Source organism: Marmota monax, unplaced genomic scaffold (genome assembly GCF_021218885.2).
Source record: "Marmota monax isolate L192 unplaced genomic scaffold, Marmota_monax_Labrador192_F-V1.1 WCK01_AAM20220418_F8-fsc00125, whole genome shotgun sequence".
Lineage (NCBI taxonomy): Eukaryota > Metazoa > Chordata > Mammalia > Rodentia > Sciuridae > Marmota > Marmota monax.
In genome coordinates this window covers 4,674,299-4,690,865 of record NW_026695235.1, presented here as the reverse complement: position 1 = coordinate 4,690,865, position 16,567 = coordinate 4,674,299, and the positions used below count along the sequence as shown (strand labels likewise).

The 16,567-nt window shown below is 44.9% G+C and overlaps 1 protein-coding gene across 5 annotated transcripts in view; it reads left to right on the top strand.

The window, feature by feature from the left end:
* Window positions 1-16,567, top strand: part of Runx1 (RUNX family transcription factor 1) — a 228,483-nt gene that overhangs the window by 200,811 nt on the left and 11,105 nt on the right. The gene's annotated exons all lie outside the window — the stretch shown is intronic.

Genomic DNA, 16,567 nt, shown 5'->3' with positions numbered 1-16,567 from the left:
CAGCTCCTGGGCAGGAATCCTTCCAGGTTGGCACCCCTAAGGCCAGTGCCTTTGAACGATCCTTATTCAACCAAAGCTACTCTGAAATGACTCATTTTTCATAGAACCACACAGTGTGGTGGCTCATAGGATAAGGTCAAGAAAAGAGTTTTCCAAAGTTATGAACCTGCCTTTGGCAGTGAGACCCTCAGTGAGGAGCCTGCACAGGAGCACAGGGGTTCACCCCACATAGCTTCAATGGCCCCGGGGGCGGGAGTTGCTCCATAGACTCCCAGAGCCCTTCACAGTCAGGGAGGCACTGACCTCCCCATTGAGCACTGAGGTGCCCGTGGTCACTCTATTCTGCTTTTCTTCCAACAAGAAACAGGCGGCCCATCCTTCTTACCCACAAACAATTTATTATTTGTGAAAATTATTTATGCACTGACCACATCAGACTCTGAACTTCAGCCTGGGAGACACAACAAAGAAAATGTGCATGCTGTCACTTCATGGGAGACCCAGGAGCCATTAGAGATGAACTTTGGCCAGTCTGCCCCTCACAGCATAAATCACTAAACTCACCCACCTTCTGTCTCAATATGGATATTAGCCAACATCCCCAGAGGGACAAAAGGACAGCTTTTCAGAAACAGCAAAGTGATACAGTGTGAACAGCCATGAGACATGGGAATTCTGGGGACTTCAGGCTGCCCTCTGACCTGGTGTGAGTCCCCTCTTTGTGGCACTGAGTGACAATATGTGTGAAGACCCTGTGGCCTCACACTTTGACCTGCAGGGAGTCCAAGGACCTTGTCACACAGCCTCCCTTGCCCTGCGCTCCTAGTTGGGACCAGTGAGTTTGAGCTTGTCACCTTTAGAGAGACATAGCATAGGAAGCAAGCAGATGTTGCCTTTTCAAGCCACCTGATGGCCAGGGAGGGCCTGATCGAGAAGTCAGAGATGCTACCTATGGAGTTCCTCTAGCCACACCTCCCTGCCATGTTCTGGGCTATGAGCTTCTCCATTCCTCCACCCATCCATACTCTGCAATGAGGAGCCGTTGAGCAGGGAGGAGCCTGGGGCACTGAGGTGGTTGTGAGCTGCTGATCCTGTGCACAAGCTTTAATCCATGCTAGTATTGTACCCTGTCATCACCTCCAGCCCCACCCCCAAAACACTGCCATTCTTCAATGTACCTCATCTGCCCTGTGTCCTTCATGACATCTCTGTCCCCATGGTGGTACAGACTGGCTCCTCTCCCAGTTCCAGGACCCACTTGGCAGTCCCTCTCACTTTGACATCTTCCCATCCGTGGCCCTCTGCTGTCACCAGAGAGGTCATGCGTTTGAGGGCTGCTTCCCGAGCTATCATGGGTGGTATTTCCCTTTGTGCTGCAAGATAGTCCAAGCCAACCCACTGGTGTGGAGGCAGCACATCTCTCTCGTCCCCAGAGCCATCAGGGCTCTGAGGTCAGCAAGTGGGGAGAGCCCCAGGTGGGCTGGAAGTCTCTCTCCTACTGCCCTGGACCTCCAGGGTGCTAGCTCAGATCTCCAGGTGGGGCCGGCAGAAGTCTTTGGGGAAGGATTTTCCCTGGTCTCAGGACAGCAGTTCAAAACTATTTGTAGGTTTTAAGCCCAATTTCAAAATTTTGTCCCCTCATTGATTCCCTTTCTCCCAAAGCACCAACTTGAAGGCAGGCCCTTTCAGGGCCCTTTCCCTTGCTTTTGCGACTCGGAGGAAAATGGCAAGTCTCTGTGCCTCTAGATGTCCTGGCCCAGTGACTTCCCACAGCCTCTGTTAACTAAGCAGCAACACCCTTCCCTCTGCCATCCCCTGCCCCAGGCCAAATGCTCTGCTCTCACCCACTTTCCTTGTGTCTTCCTTCCTCCTCAGACAGCTCAGCCTCCCCCAGGCAATCTTGCAAATACCTGTTTACACACTTAATTGGAGATCTAGATCCCAAAGTAAGACTCTTATTTATTCACAGCTTCCTCGGTATCCCAGCCCCGCACCTCACTGCTACCTCCAGTGCCCCAGCCTGCTTCCTGCTTCCTGCTGTCCAGGCATTCTTGTGCTGCCTCCTCCTCTGAGACCACCGGTCCATTCCCAGCACTCTGCAGACCCATGCTTCCAAGTGTGCTCCTCTCTTGCTCTGCTTCCCACCTTCTTACCCCCAGGGGAAGCCCCATCACAGACTGACCCATTGCCTGGCCTGGGGGCTGCAGGGCCCACCCTCACAACCTGATAGCTTCACCCCTGCTTCACACCAGTCCAAGCAGCCGGTGAACCTTCCCCACCTCCTCCCACCGCCATGTCCTTCTTCATTCATATGACCACATCTGATGGGTGGGCAAAGAACCACCCCAACCCATGTGTGTTTGTTCCCTGTCTGAAAAAAATAAATTAATAGTAAACATGGGGACCTGCAGGGGACCTTGTCACTCCCCTGTGAGTCTTCCCTTTCTGGTTCCTTTAGCTCCTCCTCTTCCTTCCAGTCCTCAGAAGTCTCTTTTGTTCAAATCATGGGGAGAATACTTTGGATGTGCTTTTAAAACTGGTTTGTTAATTTTTTTTTTTAAGAAGACAGGAAGTTCCTGTTTTTTGGAAAGGTTGTTCATTTCCAAAGCAGCTCAGAGACAATCAGCTACAGGATGATTTCTGGCTGCATTTTTTGGGGGTGGTACACAATACAAAACTAAAATAAAGAAACCAATGACAGAGAGAGTCAGTGAATACAAAGAGAGATGTTATAATAGGCTTTTGTTGGTACTTGTATTTTCTTGTTGAAAAACAGAGCAAAGACCCTGAGGTGCTGAGGTGCGGACAGAAGTCTGATGTTATCAGCCCCTAGAAATCCTGCCTGGAGTCCAGTGGCAGGCGGGATCCAGGACTCCAAACGGCCAGGGCAACTGGTCCTGCTCAGTACAAACGGTGCTTTTAGTCTTTCATAAACAGCCTGCGCCCCAGGGCTCAAATCCTTCAAAAGTTTGCCTAGGTAATTGCGTTTCATTGCTGTCTGGCATGTGCTCATCAGTCTAATCTGGAGGTTCAGACAGCCAGGCCAAGGCTTGCGAGACTGGAGGGGAGCGAGCCCATGAATTTAATCCACTTGAAAGACAGACTAATACAAGTGCAGCTAACTCATTATTTTAAGTGATGTGAGCAGAAAAGGGTATGGCACTTTCCATAAAAGGGTTTAAAATCAGTACTTGCAGCCACTTGGCAGTTTTAGGCCATTAGAGGAAAAAGCACAAGCAGGGTGACAGTGTGATCCTGTTGCAGTGCCCTTGCCTCTGGGAGCCTGCCCCCCCCCCCCCCCCCCGCCCCCAGCCCCAAAGCAGAGTGGGTAAAGAGTCCCTTCTCTCCCTAAGTTTGACTTTGGGTTATTCATGAACTCACAGTGGCAGACACCAACTCTTATTTGCCATCTGGGGTTGTAGGGACTTGGTTTCAGGGTGCAGAGGAGAAATAAAGGGGAGAGGGAATTCTGAGTCAGCCCCACAAAGCTCAGAATCCCACCGACCACTAAGCAGGCGAAAGTACCGTCCCCAGCACCTGTGACGGCAGCATGCTGGGCAGCTGCTCCCATCTGTTTGTTTGTTTGAGGTTTAAGTCAGTCTTTCCTGTTTTTATTTTTATGTTTGCCAGTGTATAGTCCTGGATGGGAGGCAGGAATGGTTTCTAACATCTTTTCTACAAAGAATGGAAAGCTCTGTCCCTGCCTCGTCACTGACCTGCCATGAGGGTAGAGGGAGCCCTTCCCTTTGCACTTCAGCTTTCTCTGAAATGAGGTTGGCATGGAAAGTCTCTGAGGCTGATTTCTGCTCTATCATTCCATGAGATGCTGGAATAAAACCTCAGAAATGTTGACAGCGATTTGCATCATTATCTAGTTACATGTGACTCATGCCCGGGAAGCTCAGGGGAGGCAAGTGCTGGCCTGTCCCCTTCCAGGTGGCAAAGCTGACGGTCAGCTCAGGAGTGATCTTGTTGGTCATTTACACCTGCGGCTCACTCAGGGCTTGACATGCCAGCTCCAAGTCTGTGTGCCAGTAATAAGACTGAGAGAAAGCAGTTGTCCCAAATCTTGGTGTGGGGATGCAGTTGTCCCTGGGTGGTTGGAGACTGCATTCCCACAGGAGCTCCAGAAGGTTCTCATGTAACACAACTCACCTCCCCACGCACCTCAGGCCCATGTGTATTCCCCCCAGGGCATAATGCTGCATTCTGTCTGTCTGAGGAACATCTCTGTAAGTCACATCTTCTGGCTTGTTGTCACTGGACATGTGACACACTGAGGCAGGATCAGGACTAGATTACTCACTCTTGTTGGGCCCATCCTGTGCACTACAGGATGTCGAGCAGCCTCCCTCCACCTGCTGAATGCCACTAGCACTCCCCAGACTCTAAGACAAGTAAAAATGTCTCCAGATACAGCTGAGGATCCCCTGGAGGAGAAATCACCCATGTGACAGCTGCTGATTTAGACCCATCTGGGAAATTCACAAGGATTTAGTCAACACACACAGGATCTCAATGCCTAAAACGAATGTGAGTTGTTTGGGTGTCTATAAATCAATTTTGACTTCTTTAGGTCCCTCGAATCTCGGTTCTCCATAGGTCATCCCTTTTGTTGACCAACAGCCTTGTAATTGTTGGCTATCTCCATCTCTATGTTTAATTTCTTTTTAAATCCTTCCATTTTAGTCCAAGTCACTAAAAACCTATGGCTTCTATGAGAAAGACTTCCTTGACCTTGTAAATCAAAGCAGCTCTCTAGAGAGAAGTTTCCCACTGCCGGGCGGTATCATCTTTCTCAGGGTGACCTCATCTATTAAAGTATGAAGGTTGTATTTGAAATGCCATTTACTTTCTCTAAGTCAATAAATGAAGCTGTGGATCTTTAGATCATCAGAGGTCTGCTTATTACCAGAAGTTTTCCTGTGTGTGTATGTCATTTTTTAAATTGAGATCTGTGTTGGAGTTTAAAAGAATTCTGGCAGATTTCCGTTTGCCTTTCTGAATCAGTATGGGGTGATATTCCTCTGCGAGTGTAGATTGCCCCCAGATGAATCTGACTTTATTAGTTTATGTCCTTTGTTCAGAGCATCAGGGATGAGCTTATGAAAGCACGAATGGCTCTTATCTTCAAAGGTCTCCTTTATGCTGCAAACTCCACCTTGGAACCTGTGTTGTTAATCTGTTGCAATCCCAATTAGTTCACATCAAGGTCAGTGCTTTGGGGTGTGCAAAATGGCTGCAAACTTGAGTGAACAAATGCCCCTGGTGTAGAGCACAATGAAGGTAGGGGACAGGATCGCAGCGGCAGAACTTCGAAGAAGGAGTTGCTTAGTACTGCAGAAGGATTTGACGGTGATTCCCCTGAGTTTGAGAGCCTAAGAAGTCCAATTATTCTCAAGAATTCAAAACCTGCACAGAAATGAGCAACCAGATGAGAGAATAGTTTGGCCCCTTTTCCTCACTCTGTTCTTGATGGCAAATATCTGAGTGATCAGCAATTTTTAGAAAAATAAAGAGACGCGTAGAGGAGCTCTTTCTTAGGGGACTTTTGCATATGGAGAAACCTTGTGTTTAAGAAACGTAATAGACACTATTCCTTCAAAGATTTGTCTATAGAAAGAAAATAGCTGGAATTGGTGGGGCCACAGGGCATCATGTCTTAGAAATAAAGGTGGATGCTGAGCTCAGTGTTGCACATCCTGCTCTCTCTCTGAGGTCACCAACAGAGCAGATAGCAGATATATGAATGGCATAGTCTCCAGTTGGGGACCAGGCCCCTTCTTACGTGAAGAGAACGTACTTCCTGGGTTTTCATTATTTCTAGTACAGAAGAGGGAGAGATAAAAAAGGACAACTGGAATGGCAGTGTCATTTAAAAGAGACAAACAGAATCTTTTCTCCAAACATCCAAAGTGTTTCCCCCAGGTTTTCTAAAGATTGGAGGCAACGGCATGGCCAGCAGTCACACAGTGCTCTCTCCTCTCTTCAGGCAGACACTAGATGGGTCATTTCTGAGACTTCTCTAAAAGGGGGAGAGACTTGTGTGCAGGAGCCTGGTGGAGCTACAGAATGTACAGAATACAGAGCTAGACACCCCCACGGGGCAACTCCCCAAGGTTCTGGCCTCCTGGCTCTTACAGCAAGAAAATTATTCTAGAAGCTCGGGTCTGATGTGTGCAAGAGTAAAACAAGGAGGAGACAAGTGTGACAAGAACAGTAGTCATACAGTTGTGTCGCATGCACAGAACAGGAAAAGAACATGGAAGCAGATGATGAGTTGGTTTCACCCACAAGCATTTATCAAAGGGACTAGGCGCTTCAGCTTGAGCTGGGGTTACTCTATTTTCCTTTGTCAGAATTCTTCTGAGTTGGGAGTGTGGAATGGAAGCTCTTAAAGAAAGATCGGTTGCCACTGGATGTGAGTCACACCTCAAAAGACAAAGAACAATGAATCCTTGACTGACGACTCAGACTCAGCTCTCAGATTCCTCTCCTGGCAGAGACTGTGCGACCCTGCCATGTGTCTGTGATGTGGTCACCTTCTACAAAGTGGCCGCTTTTGCTCCGCAAGAGGAAGGGCTTCCATTAAGTTCTAGCAGTGTAGGCGCTACCCTGCAGCGCAGCAGACTCATCAGCTGGGCAATCATGCTTTGCCCCTTGGAACTCTGGCTGGCTAAGAAAGCCTCATTCCTGGTGACACCAGGGGATGGAGCCCGTCTCCCCTCTGTCACATGAAGAATCGTCTGGCATGGACAGGGAGTCTGCTGGACAGTGGGCTGAGCCGTGCTCTTCAGACATTGTTAGCCAAGGGAGAAAGGACTGTGTCCTGCCTCCCAGGGACAAGGAACTGCACTGACAATGATGAGGCTTTTGATGAAGGTGACTGCATCACCTTCTCCATAGGGCTGATGCAATCACCCTTCTTTATAGGTGGGGAAACTGAGTCCACAAAGAATAAGCCACTTGCCTCAGCACACAGTGAGAGGTCAAGCTGGGTCTCCACTCTGATCTCTCAGCCTGCAAAGCAGTTTGCTGTATCCTTGCTCAAGTTCTTTGGCCATGGAGGGGAAGCTCAGAGATGAGGTTCCCAAATCCTGGAAGTGTCTGGGGTCCACATAAACCAAAGCACAGCTGGAGTAGCTTGTTCCCTCGCCCTCTCTCTTGCTGGTATTGTCCAGCATTCTCTTCCCTTTCGCCATGAAATGGGTTTTTCTTCTGATTTTATTACGATGTCGTGCTTCAGAGTTTGCTGCTTAAAACCAGAGTCTCTGGTATAAAATCCAATATGGATGCATTAAGACCTGGGTCACAGGAGCAGAAGATGACAGAGTCTTTAGGAAAGCTTTATGGCCTTCATGTGACTCTAGAATTTTTCAAAAACCCCTGACATTTGACAAAATCACAAAAGCACCAAAGTTAAAGTGCTGCTAGGGGAGGCACACAGAGGTCACCATGGCTGAGTTGGTGGGCAGGGTGTCCCTCTGTCTCCCCCACCAAAGGTGCTCTTGGCTCAGAGGCAACACTCAGCACAGATACCTGGGCCTGCAGAGATGGAGGGGTGACCCCCAGCGGAAGCCAAGCTGCCAAATGGCATGACAGATACCTGCAGGGACCCAGATCTCACTGTGAGCTGGGCTCAAGAGCATCATGTTCTCCAACATTGACAACTCATGGGGTGGGGGGCTTAGCGTATCACAGCCTCTGCAGTTTCAAAGACAACAACTCCTCTTTTCATGTCTGCTGCAAACCCAAAGCATTACAAAATCCTGGACAAAATCTTGGTTGCATTGCTTAATATGGTCTGCCCAAGGGACAGCACTTTCTCCATCTATTTAGGAGATTGCAGGTGCCCCTCTGGGGATGCCAGGAATCTCCTCATCAGAACACAGCAAGGACTGGCCAGAATATGCGGCCTTCCACACCATCCTGAACTGCAGGTTGGTTCTGACATCTCCCATCCTAGACCATCCGAGCAAAGCCTTCACCCCTCTACGGTATGTGCCACCCTCGTATGTGCAATGTCCCTTCAGAACAGCATGTTTCTTTAGTCACAGGCAGTCCTGGGAGATGTCATGCCTCTCTTGCTTGTCACATCCACTTTAGGCATCAGTAACTTGTCTTCTGTGAACAGGGGTCCTCAATCTATTCTGAGGGCCAGAGGCTGCCGGGACTTCCCAGCCCTTCACACAATATTTCTGGCTCATCCATTTCAAAGAAGGAAAAAAGAAGGCAAAAGTTCTTAAGAAGGACCTATGGATGGAGGGAAAAGCCATTTTTACCCTCCATATTTCGGAATTTGGAAGAGTAGAGGAAAGTATAGGGTCCTCACAGAAAAATTCAGATACACCACATATTATTCCGGTGTCACAGAAATGTATCCTGTAGGGTTCCTTCAGGTCTAGAAAGTATACTTGGAGGGCCCAGGAGCAGAAAGCGGGTACAGAAAATCCTTATGGATGAGAGGTCTGCAAGGGACACTTAGTTAACAAAGTACAGGGAAATAATCTGTCTGCAGGTGAGGACACAGAGGAGACCAGAAGCTGCCTTCCATGTACTCAGAGCCATGGTCCCTCCACTGAGTGCACCGAAGGTCATTCTCCCTCTGCCTCAGGGAAACAATGCCAAAAGAGAATGAGACGAGTTATAAAAACACCCGTCTCTTCCTGAAGCCAGTGACTTATCCCTGAACCCTTCCTCAGAGAGGACTCTGCCTAAATACAGAGCCCTTTTCCAGACACGTCTCAGACTGATCTGGCTGAGGGAGCGGCCTCGTGGTGAGGGTTGAACTGTTTCCCCTGGGAACTGTCTGGCAACTCTAATGAGGAATAGCACTTTGCATTTATAGAGAGCCTTTCATCTGTGGATCTCAAAGCTGCACCACAAACATTAATTAACTCTCACACCTGTGAGGCAGGTGAGTCTGGTTACCCCCATTTTTAAAGATGAGGAAACAGAGGTTTGAGAGGAAAAGGACTCCGGGGTGAGCCACCAGAGTTGGGAGTGGCCCTGATATTAGGAACAAACGTTCCAGATTCACAGGGCCCTGACCACAAAGCCACGAAGCCTCTCCAGGCCCAGTGAGGAATGTAGGTCCCGGAAGCAGTGTGTGGTGCCCACACAGCCACACAGTTCCCTTCCTCTCTCTCCCAGGCAGCCTGCCACCTCCCAGGCCCGCTGCTTGGCAGAGAGGAGGGATCCCTCCAAACCCTGAAGGCCTTTGAAACACTGCATACCCGGGCAGGTCTCTGTCCCGGCTTGGTCTGGATGCTTCCCTTCAAAGTAATCGCTGGAACAATGAATGCATCTGAGCTACACATGACTAACCAAGATGTCTGCAGCCAGCCAGAGACAAACGGTTGGCAAACCCCAGAGCTCTTTCACAACCTCCCTTTTTTCCAGGATCCAGAGCTGATGGGAACTGACTCATGTTATCACGGGTCTGCACTGATACAGTGACAAGGTGCTAATCCAGTGTCTGCTACCTGGGGGAACCTGGAGATGACACTACTGTTAGTTCTTGTGCTGTGTTGCAGTTTTACTCCTTGCACAGAAGCCAGAGGAAATGCTGCCTCTCAAAGACAGTAGACCTTTCAGGAAAAAGCCCCTTTTATCGCAGAGAATTACCCAGCCCCTGGGCCTGAAAGCTATCACAATTCTGCTGGTAGCTGCGAAGCCTCTGGGGGCAACTTTTGCTTGTAGGGGAGCCCAGATCTTTCTTCCCAAGGGTCCCAGATGAGGAGATGCAAGCCTCCACCGGGGCTCGCCCTGACACATCACCCTGGAAACTGACTCACATCTCTGAGTCCTGAGTCACATCCTGTTGTGTGTTCTGAGGCATCCAAGAGGGCATTACACCAGCTACCCATGACTGAGGTGCACTTGGAGGGCACCCTGGGAACTTCCCTGCCTTCTTCCAAACTGCAAGAGGGGGAAAAATCCTCTAAGGAAAAAACCAGAGTGGCCACAAGGGCTTATGTGTCCACTAAGCAGTTTTGGTTTTTTAGAAATAGATGATCAAGCCCCATCACATGCAAAACTACTATTTATTTATAAATGGCTCTGAGAGGTGACTGAAAGAGCTGGCCTCTTAGAGATACTTCCATTCAGCCAGGCAAAGGGCTCTTTTAACTTCATCACCTGAGCAACAGAGCCCCATCGACTTCCCACCCGGGCAGAGGGAAGGTGTCACAGCTCACCAGGTTCTATTGGAAACTCAAGCTTGAGGGGTGGGTATCGAAAAGACCCTGGAAGTAGGTGGTCAGACCAATAGATAGATGTCTCTTATCTGTCCTCTTCCGTGGTCAGAGGAGAACATCAGAACGAGGCATGACATTTTAAACTTTTAAAAGAATAAACATTTGTTTTCACTAATTTTTCTCTTAATACTTTTCTTCTACTTGCTTTAGGTTTATATTGCTCTTTTTTTTTCTTTAGTTTTTTTAAAGTGGAAGCTTTGATTACTGATTCTGGAGCTTTCTTTTTTAATATGTACATTCAGTGCTACAAATTTCCCTCCAAGCATTGCTTTTGCTGCATTCCACAAACTGTAATGTTTATTTTTATTTAGTTCAAAACACTTTTTAATTTCTCCTAAGACTTCTTATTTGGCTTTGTGTAATGTAGAAGTATGTTGTTTAATCTCCAAAATTGGGGGGATTTTCCAGCTGGTTTTTTGTTTGTTTGTTTTTAGTTTAAATTCATGTGGCCTAAGAAAATACCTTGTAACACTGCAGTACTTTTAAGTTTAAGGTGTGTTTGGGGGCCTCTGTCTTGGTTAATTTTACACGTGAGCTTAAAATTATATTCTGCTGCTGCTTGTTGAGCAGTCCATGATGATCAAGTTGGTTGGTAGTGCTCTTCAGGTCAACAGTGTCCTCATTTTCTGCCCGCTTGATGTATCAAAGACTCAAAGGGGTGCTGACTCCTCTGACTACAACAATTTGTAGTTCTCCTCTAGTCCTACCAGTTTTTGCCTCAGGTTTCTTGGCCCACATGTTAAGGAATATTTCTTCTTAGAGAGGTCACCCCGTTATCATCATGTTAATTTTCTTTATCACTAAAAACATCCCTTTTTCTCCTTCAGCCAGTTTTGTGTATGACTAACATAGCTGCACTGGATTTCTTTTGATTAGTGTTAGCATGGTGTATCTTTATCCTTCCCTTTACTTTTAACCTACCCAAGTCCACATTTAAAGTGAGTCCCTTAGAGGCAACGAATAGTTGGTTCTTACTTTTAACCCAGTCTGACAATCTGTCTTTAAACTGGTGTTTAGACTATTCGTACTTAAACTAGTTACTATCATAATTGGATAAATACCTGCCATATTTATAACTTTTAAATTTGTTGTACCTGGTTCTTCTTTCCCTCTCTTTTCTATCTTCTCTGGTTTTAAAAACATTTATATGATTCTATTTTATCTCCTCTGTGATCATGAAATATACTTTTTTTAAAAAAACGTCCTTAGTGGTTGCCCTAGAGTTTGAAAAACACATGAATGATTAATCTAAGCTCACCATCGAATCATACTCTATCACATCTTTCGTGTCTGGCATTACTTTCATTCATTTATCCCCATGCTCCAACTGCCAATGTAGTGTAACTGTTGTCACTTTAAACAGGGTCATCTTTCAACTAAACAACAATAAGAAAAATAAGATTTTATTTCACCTTAATTTTATTCCTTCTCTGATGCTCTTCCTTTCTTCATGCAGATCTAAGTTTTTGGGCCTAGTTTTTGGTACTTCTTTTAACATTTCTTGTGTCTTGCAGCAATGAATGACTTCAATTTTTGTGTGTCAGAGGATGTCTTTATTTTTTTCACATTAGAAAGATGATTTTGCTGGGCACAGCACTCTAGGTTGGTGGCCTTTATCTTTCAACATGTTATTTTACTCGGCTCTCTCTTTGCATGGTTTCTGGGGGAAAATCTGCGCAGTTCTTACCCTTGTTCCTCCCTAGGCGAGTGTCATTCCCCTGCCCTGCCCCGGCTTCTTTAAAGATTCTCTCTTCTCTGCTTTCTGCATTGTTGTAGGTTTGGTGTTTGACTTGTTTGGAGTTTTCTGAGCTTCCTGGATCTTTCGTTAATTTTGGAAATTTCTCAGCCATTAATACTTAAAAATATTTCTCCTACTGTGTTTTCTCTTTTTTCTCCTTCTGGCATTCCAGGTGTACATGTCATGCCTTTTAACATTATCCCACAGTTCTTCCATGTTCTGGATTTTCCCTTCCATTTTTCTCCTTATCTTTTAGTCTGGGAAGTTTCTATCACACATCTTCAAGTTGACTGATTCTTTCCTCAATCAAGCCCTGATACTGATGAGCCCTAAAAGGTGTACCTCGTTTCTGTTAGTGTTTTTCATTTCCAACATCTCTTTTTGAGTCTTTCTTAGAATTTCCATCTCCTGCCCATCTGTTCTTGTATGTTATCTTCTTTTTCCATTAGAGCCTTAACATCTTATTAATTATAGCTGATTTTCCTGCTGGAAATTCTAAAATTTGTGTCATATCTGAGTCTGGTTCTCACACTTTTTTTTGTGTTTTCTCTTGAAATTTTTTTGAAAGTTGAACATGAATTATCAGGCAGTAGGAACTTCAGCAAAGAGGCCTTTAGAGTGAGTTCTGATGTTTGTTTAGGCAGGAATTGAGCTGTTTTTAATGTTTACTGCTGCTATAGCTGCCAAAGGATTCAAATCTCTCCACTGTCCTTGCTTTTGTCTCCCTTATCATCATTGGGCTTCCCTACAACCTCCTCCTTAAATAGCCTCTGCCTTGAAGCTCCTTAAGCTGTAGCCCACTATTATATTGATTCCATGAGAACATAGCAGAGTTCATGAGTGGAAAACAAAAAATGCCATTCCCAGATAAGACTACAGCTCCCAGGAGTTTCTTCCCCTGTTTTCAGCTTCCGGCAATGTTATCACAATTGTCCCCATCAGTTTACATGTCCAGCAGCTTCTGCTGTTGGTAAGCAGCCCTCACTGGGATTCTCTGTATTTTCCTGCCTCTCAAGATTTGAGGTGCAGCCTGCCCTGCAACTCCACTTCCCTAGTAGATCCCAGAGAAGTCATGGGTATTCAGTTTGTTCAGCTTTTTTCTGTTGTACAGACAAGAAGGACAATCCTGACTCTTCACATCTGGAGCTCAAACTGGAGAAGCAGGACATTTTGACATTAATTATTTGATAGGGTCATTATTGACTCGAGACATTTTAATATCACTGTATAAAAATAAATAAAAGCAGTCCCATTATAAAATGTAATCTGCATCAAAACATTATCTATTCTTGAAACACCTCAGTGCAGAAAGACTTCAACTTAAAATTTTCAAATCAAATCCAGTACATTTTAAAAAATGAAAACATGAGTTTAAAATACTGAATTCTTGCCATCTCCACTTTCATGGAAACTTTCTAGTTTCCTTATTCCTTCACCATTTCATCTCCTGAGCCCAGCTCCTTAGCACAGAATAAAGCAATGTCACCTGAGCCTCATCCTGCAGCATGTGTGTGTTGCCTTACCAATAAACATCAGATGTCTCTTGGTATAGGCTTCTTTTTCTTTTCAGTAATATAATCATAATAATTACTCAGACTTATTGAGCATTAACTATGGTCAGAAACTGTGGTACTTGATTTATGTATGGCTTATCTTACTTATTCCTCACTGTCAACATTTGAAGTCAGAAAACTATGGAGCAGAAAAAAAATATGACTTGCTTAAAGTCATACGGTTTATGGTGAAGGCAGAATTCAGACTGAATCTGAGAGTTAAGTTCTGTACTTTCCCTTGACTTTTCCACTCACAAGCAGAACATAAGCACCTAACAAATACCATTGGACTTCTTACCTCTACCTTGGGAATAGCTGTTTGCAAGTCCAAATTAGATAATTAACTTAGAGCAGTTAGCCTTGATACAGCCCTTATATTCCCCCAACGGCCGTAAATCCTAGAAGCAAGGACTACAACCCATTCATTAGTGAGTCTCCAACACAGTGGCCCTAGTAAAGCAAAATGTTTGTGGAAATATGAATGAATGAGCAAGTGAAAAACTTTCCAAACCTATGGATGGATGGATGAAGCAACTCTCAATATGATGACTAATGCAACAGAAAAGTTTCCAAACACCACAGAGTCCTCAGATCTTCACTGACATAAGTTGTGGTAGGGTAAGAACTATATTAGTTTTACCACTATTGTCAGCTAAATTAGCATATGCCTGCCACATAGTATATGTTTAATGAACTTGTGTGATTTTTGATGAATTGACTTTTTGGAGGAAACCCTTCAAGAACAAGTAGCCCTGTGCTTTGGAGAATGACTGTTGGTGCTTCTCTTCCTCAACATATGGCCTTTTCTAGATAACTTCCATCTTATCCCTCCCTATTTTCTCTTCCCCAAATATATACAGTTATGATTACAAGGACCATTCCTTAACCCATATTCCCCACCTGATTCTTCCTGGCTTTGTTTAACAAACAAGCCCAAGTTGCATACAAGTTAAGCCCAGAAATACCCAGTATTTAAGAATCCTGCTCTGTTACTATCAGAAGGGATTTAGAGATCACATCCTTTGGGAGATAAGAATAAGAAAGCATAAATGAGTAATCCAAGATCACCTAATTGCTCACCACACAGACAGGCCCAAAGCCCACTTCTGCCTGTCAGTCCAGTGCTCCAGGCAGCCCACGACACCGCCATTTCTATGCTTGCCTGTTCATGTGGGCCCCATCAGAGCAAAGATGGTAACTTTGGTAAATTATATGCAGGAAGCTCCTTATTGTCACACCCATTTTGTTCTTTTTCATTAAGAACACTTGTAGAAGAAGAAAACACCCAAAACTGCAAGGAAAGGCTCACCATCACCACCTTCTGGCCCACCACTGGCAATGAACCCAAGCACACAATTCACAGTGATCACAGGAATGGAAGCCGATGGGAGGGTGGCTTCAGGTTTTGTGTGTTGTCCCCTACTCTGAAACCTGGAAAGCCAAGTTATGGTGTAAAGTAAAATTATATTGAATCTGTAACCCTGTGTTTAAAAAAAGAAATCACAGAACTTGGACTTTAATCATAAAGATCATTTTACCAAAGCATATTTTTAAAAGGCTATGAAATATTATGCAACGTTTGCATGGTTTAATTATGAGTTTAGAAAAGCCTAGCACAACTTTTTCACTACAGTAAAACATGACAGAGCATGAATCATGGCATAATGCTTTATGCTTAGTGTGGTTTTAGACATGGGTTTAGGGGTACTAGGCTGTCTACACAACAAGGCGTGAATTACGATACCGCAATTCACACCCCAGAGGGCTTTATGACAATTATAAAACCTCTTTTGTTTGCTTTTTAAGTGATTAGAATATTTGAGTACTATATATTCACTTAGTAAATGTGTGTATCTAGAACATAATGCATCTTATAGAAAACATCTGAGTATGTGATTTTTTTTCCCACTTGGAGCAAAATACATCAAGTAACATGAAAATATTGAATAGTCTACTATATCTGTTTGCCTTCAACTACAGAAACTGCCAGCTATGAGATTAATAGGAGCTTCAACTGCAGTTCAACATTTATTTTCCACTGAGTTTAATATGGACCAGCTCTCTTACTCCTTCCATCTCTTCAAGTTCTCTCAAATTTGGGGGGAAAATGAAGACCTCTCTTTACTATTAGATTTGAAAGATTCCAAGTTAAAAAATATTTGCCCAGAAACTACCAGGTTTTTGAAACTTAAAACTTAAGATGTTTTTGAGGGGGGAAAAAAGAGAGAAATGGATCAGTACGCGGGAGGGAGGAAGGCTATCAGGGAAAGAGTGGGGAGGAAGACTTGGGTCTCCAAATGTCTGATTCTGTTGTCCACTGTGGCAACTTCAAAGAGATAAACATAAAAAGAGATAAACTTTGCTGGAAATGCAGTCTCTGGAGGAGCAGACCCACATATTTCATAATGAGCAGGAATAACTCATTTCATTATAACACAGGGTTCACAAAACTTAAACCTGGTGTTTTCCTAAAGAAGCCTGATCTTCCTGGATTGCAACTCCCAAGGTCATGAGGCTTTAACTATGGAGAGACCTTTGGGAGTCATGTAGTTTCTGTTATTTTTGTCCACAATAAAGATGGGACACAAAGAGAAAATAAATGTTTAACCCTAAAGAAATGTAAAACTGTCCTGTAGTAGGGAACAGCATCTGACTTAAATTTCCTTGCATATTTTGCCTAAGCACAGAGGCCCCACCCCCTCACCTTTTCTTCTGCAAACAATGTGATGCTTTGGAAAACTAAGAGTCTTCTGTGTGCTACAGGGAAACTGATAAAATCCATTTTGTCTAAATCCTTTGAAGTCAGACTATTGTCCCTTCTCTGTCTCAAGTCTCTTATTATAATGGCAATCTATAAAATACTTACTAAAAAAATCTGCCCTTCAAATGTTGCAAACTTCAAGTCTGGAAAAGCAGCAGGCTGCCTGGGTTGACAGAGCCAATGCCACTGCTGGGTTTGTGAACAGGTCATTAGAGCCACTGCCAGTTCCTCAGCCAGATCTTCTCTGTCGTTCTTG